Source organism: Metopolophium dirhodum, chromosome 2 (genome assembly GCF_019925205.1).
Source record: "Metopolophium dirhodum isolate CAU chromosome 2, ASM1992520v1, whole genome shotgun sequence".
NCBI lineage: Eukaryota > Metazoa > Arthropoda > Insecta > Hemiptera > Aphididae > Metopolophium > Metopolophium dirhodum.
The window spans coordinates 3,675,801-3,681,826 of record NC_083561.1 but is presented as its reverse complement, the minus strand read 5'-3'; positions in this window follow the sequence as shown (position 1 = coordinate 3,681,826).

Here is a 6,026-nt window from a genome sequence, read left to right as displayed (position 1 = left end):
TTTTTCTACTAGTAATTTTTTTTGTTTTTTTTTTCCTATAAATTTCGATAGAAAACATTTTTATAAATCAGAATACTTGAAAATGTAATATTTATACAAGGTTCCTAATAAGTTGTTATTTAAAACAACAATTTTTTTTATAAGCATTTGAAGTTTAAATGTTGACAAAATTAGATATTTAAACAAAAAATAATGTTTTAAATTTTTCGCTGGTAAGTACGTGAAACTTTATATTATGTTATACACACAATGACATTTTAAAATGCAATTTTTTTTTTCAAAAATTAAATCAACCTACTGTATTATTAGTAGTAGGTACAATACATTACTTTAATAGCAATACATTTACATAAATCATAAAATATACTTAGTATTTAGAGAGGCTGACAGAGCAAGAGCGTCATCGCTCAAAATAAATTTTCGTATTCAAACAATTATTATTGAATTCAAATTTAACAGATACATTACAGTGACATTACTCAACGACCAGGTTCGACACATACTAGGTACAAGAAAGTGGTTACCGACATTCCCCTATTTTTACTTTTGATTAAATGCATAGGTAACTTAATAACATATTGTATAAATATATTAATGATATAGGTACTCCACATAATGTATTATACTAATTAATAATAACCTATGCCTACTTAAAGAACTTAGAAACACTGGAGTCTGAAAATGATGAATTATAGAAAGATCAAAGATAGAATCTAGAACCGGGAAGACGGGAGAACAGTGAGTGTGGCGGCTATAAAAATGTCTACAGAATTCCTATAATAATATAATAATATTATTATTATTTTAATTTCGTCTTAATAACAACTCGTATTTAACATAATAACATGCAATTGTGTAAGCGCGATGGTCAGTGGCCGCGCGATGACAAGAGAGCAAGCTTGGGAACGATGAAACGCGTGCCAAGTTTCCGTCGTCACGCCTATAGTGCCGAGGGGTGACCGTTGTTTCGGCCCGAAAAGTCGATTAAACGATCTTCACATTCACCCACACACCCACCAGATGTTCGCCAGTCTCCCACACAATATTATAATTGGCATTTGACGGGACACGGAAACGAAATGCGCGGTGACTAATATAGTAATGTGCCTAAATAGTATTATTATCATAACTAAACGTTAGGTATCTATTTATTTATTTTACAAAAAATATGATATTAATATTGGCAAAGATAATACTTCCAATACATAAATGACAAATATAAAGTGGTGTTATGCATCTATGTATCTAATAACAAATAATAAAAAAAATTATTGTGGTCCGGGTCTAAGATTTTCCTAAATAGTTATCACTAAGTCTAAATGTTTAAGAGACTGGGATAGTGGGATATGATTGTATGAATCAATTATACGCATTGTTCTTTCTTATTGTGACATTACATAATAGTAGATGGTTTAACGAGATCTGATTTTAAATATATTTATGTACATATCTCTATTTCGGAACCCAAACCTAGGTGTTAGGTAGGTACATGAAACGTGAGTCGTGACCCTGTTTAATAAACGAGTAACATCAATCTTACACCTTGGACTAAATTTTAAATGAACCTTATGTCTAGCCGTCTAACATTTTCCTCCTAGTATCCTGGTTAGCTGGATTCAAAATTTCAGAAATTGGCTTGTAGCCATTGAGGAGGGTGGTTAATTTATAACTTAATCAGCAAAACAAAAAGTCTATGTCCAGTTAGCCGACACTTAATTTGTCGAACAAAAAACCAGTTTTTAACAGTTTTATTGAAATTCCCAATTTACCAACAATATTTTTTTAGGCACGTTCAAAAAGCTTGAAAATGTAATACAAGGTTGAATATGCCACATATTAAGTTGTTTTTTAGATCTAACAATATTAAAATGATATAGGCTTGATTTTTTTAAAGCTATTAAACGTACAATTTAGAAAAAATCACGAATATTCGTAAATTATTTTGGAGTTCAATAGTTGTATAAAATGTTCATTTTTTAAAGCTTAAGCTTGAAAATTGAATACAAGGTTAGGTACTAAGTAATACTATCAAAGTATTATTTTAATAATAATGTACATCGTATATGATAATTTATAGTGATATAGGGTACTGGATATACCATAACCATAGTTAAATATTTAAATAATCATTTTTATAATGCATGCATTCTTTATAACAATTATAATTTATAAGATAAAATATCAACGATATGATATAATTACATAATAATATCTACTAGGTAGTCATGAGACTATGCAAGTATTAAACTGTTTGTTCATTTGTTGTTTGTATTCATCTCAATAATCTATGTTTCATTTCACACAATAATTGTTTCTTATTTCGTCTATTATAATGACAAATTATGAACGGTCAAATATCAGAAAATAATTTACAATATCGTAGTTTAACATTAATATCTAATGGTTACTTTAAGTGGTATTTTATAATAAAATATTTTATGTTTTAAGAGCAGAACCTATGTAATATGTTATAAATGTACGACTGTAATGCGAGTATGTTAGGTAGCAGGTATGATTGTGGCAATAGTTATTATTCATTGTGATTCGACCTAGTGAGAATAGTTGTATCATAATAAATTTGATTATGAATTCGAAATTAATTGTTATATTTAAAATTAATACATATGTTGATACAAATATTTTAAATACCTAATTGATAGGTTAGGTACAGAATAGTAGTGGATTTGATTCGTCTTCTAGGGGAGGGGTGTATCCATTTGGTCCAAAAATTCTACTTAAAATACCAATAAGAAATTATTATTTATATGTAGTATTTTATATTATGTAAAGGGTGGCCATGCCCGGTGACACTCGAATTGCCTTCCAAATTTAGATACTAGTGATGGTCAAAAATAAAATGTGTAAGGCAGTATTTCCCAGACAGATTAATTTTTGGAATGCAATAATCTTATCCGCGATTAGTGATTATCAGTTAATGATTAGTCTATCATCACCAGTTCAACACAGTCAGTTTCGTTTTCGCAACCACGATAAATAACACGTTATTATATAGTATACATATCAGGGAATGGAACATTTAGGATTTTTCCGATTCTGGTTCCGGTCCGGTTCTTATTAAAAAATATAATAGGTTCCGGTTCTTACCGGTTCTTAAAAATGAATTTTTTCAAACATTTTTGTAAGATTTTTTACTCATTAAGTCATAACTTGGCCCAGTCTTATAAAATATACTTTAAAAATTTTTTTTAAATACAAATACAAATACATCAATTCAAAAAGTATTTAAAATACATTCCATAATATACTTTTTTAATTTTACTCAATTTATTTCAGTTTGTAAAATTAATTTTATAATTGCTAATTTAAAATAGTGTAATGTTAGTTTGTTACATTCATCCAGATATTATTAGAACTTTTTGAACCTCCTTCTTAAATTTATACCGGAAAATGAAAATGAATAAAACTGGCTATATAATAATTTTAAAATTGTTTATTATTAGGTGGGTAATTAAAGAATTAAAGAATTATTAATAAAATCAGAAATTAATTTAATAATTTTACTAGGTAAGAAATTATTAATTTAAGAAGTGTATTCAATTTTTAAAAATGATTTTAAATAATTAACAAGTGTACTGGGTTTAGGTCATAGAAGTTGGTAATAACTAATAAGCAGAACATAAAATTACAGTAGGTATGACCAAAGATTAATAAGTCGTAAATTATTACTCGTATGTGTCAATGTGTGAGTGTGTGACTGTGTTTGAGACTATGAGACAGAGTTATAAATAACTATATAAATATTATTTCTCGTAATAGTCTTAGATATTTGGTAAAGATAGTAGAAAAACACATCATTGTTGTCGACCATTCTCAGTACATTACCAATGAAAAATGCAACCCGTATGTGTGTAAATTAATCAGTCTCGGTCGTACCTATAATACGATTATTTCGAGTTAAAATTTTAAAATACCACATCTTACTGTGTACAAAACAAAAATATTTCTATGAAAAATAATTATTTGATTACAACAAAATCCAATTTAAATAAAATGTTCAGTTATTTGATAATACAGGACTTTTTCTTAGAACCGATAAGAACCTAAAAGAACCGGAAAACTTATTGTATATTAAATTGGGGTTCCGGTTCTAAGCATTGTAAAATATGGATTCCGGTTCCGTTTCCGGTTCTTAGATTTTCTCCAAGAACCGGTTCTTTTGGTTCCGGTTCCAGTCCCTGATACATATACGTATAAATTATATTTTTATAAAAATGAACGTGATCAGCGAGATCAGCGAAAATGGTAAAACCATTATAATATGTGATGGTCTTAAGTTTGGATACCAAAAAGGATTAGCTAATGACATTAAACAGTGGACATGTACGAAAAAAAAATGTACAGCTTATTTTTTATTTATTAAAACTATTATTTATTAAAACAATTATATTAAGTTTTAACAGAATGATATTTCGTCATTATTATTTTTAATATTATTAATTATTACTGCTTTGTCAGTCTATTTATTAAAACATTAATTTTATACAAACTTAAGTTTTTGACTCTACCTATAATATTTATTTTATACAAACCTAAGTTTTTGACTGTATCTATAACATTTATTTTATACAAACTTAAGTTTTTGACTGTATAACAGAATGATATTTCATCTAAATTATGTTTGATATATTTTTTTATAAATCGATTAATTATAGCTATCGCATGCGATTCCAGTACAAGAGTAGGTAGTGACCCTCTTAGGAGGCAATTCGAGTGAATAATATTTTTGAAATCGGGAAGCAATTCGGGTAACCTTTTTGAAAAAAAAATTCACGGGAGGCAATTCGACGGTCAGGTGGGAGGCAATTCGTGAGCTCCCCCATGCCCCCCTCCCTAAATGCCATGCCTGCTACAGTATTCAGCAGGTACTTACACATGACCTGCAGAAGTCCATCGTGTGTATTTTTGTATAATTATTGGGCTATTCATTTAGACCTAGACTAAGTCACCTATGTTTTTATTGTTATTTTTAACATTTGACATACGCTTACATTTCTATATGATATACCTAGTGGCATAGTGAATATTATACTTACATATTTACTTACTTATTTAATTTTTAAAAATAATTAACCTATACTCTTTTGACACTATATGGCTTATACGCGTTTGCATAGGTATATGTTACGATCAATATTTTGTCTAAATATTTATTATACAAATTTCTTCAACAAACTAAAATGTACTTATTGCTTTTTGTTTTTAATTATTGGTTCTTATTAAGTTATATTTGTATAATTGATTAATGTAAATAAGATTGTGTTCCATGCCTTAAAGGTTTGTCGCACTGTAATATTGTGCTATAACCCTCCAGGCTGCATACTGGCCATAATCTGCTACCTACCTAAATAGACAATAGTAAATACCTAATAATTCTTTGTTTATTTCAAATTTGGACTCAATCAATAATCATATCTCCTCCTATATCATCTCCAGATGAGGGGGTGCCTCGTGCAGTCACATGACTTCAATCATCATCTACAATTAATCAATGGTCCTGATCTTTCCTCTATTGGACCCAAATTCAAACATTTGTTTTTCTCTCTCGGTTCCAACTCCTTTTATATTGATGCTCTTTCGTCAAACAATGTCACAAATCCGTCATACATTTCATTTTCCAATAAATAGGTTTTAAAATTAATTTAAAATTGGAATCACGAGTGGGCGGCTTCTCCATCATATATTCTGGAAGTAACCTACTTATTGTAATGTAATCACTTAAGCTTATTAACAAAAAAAAAATTTAAAAATGTACATATTATTATGAAGTACCTATTTTGAATTGTATTAGTTCTTTTTTCTGCATCATGGTCAAAATATAATGACGTAATATGTTACATAATACATACCTAGGTACTCATACTTTTTTTATTAAAAAAGAAAATAAGGTTGTACTCATATGCTTTTTTATTCTTATACTGGATTGCATAAACAATTTATTGAACTTAATGGTTCACTAAAAATTTATTGGACCAATCGTGGGCTACTAAATCTTGTTTAAGGGACCA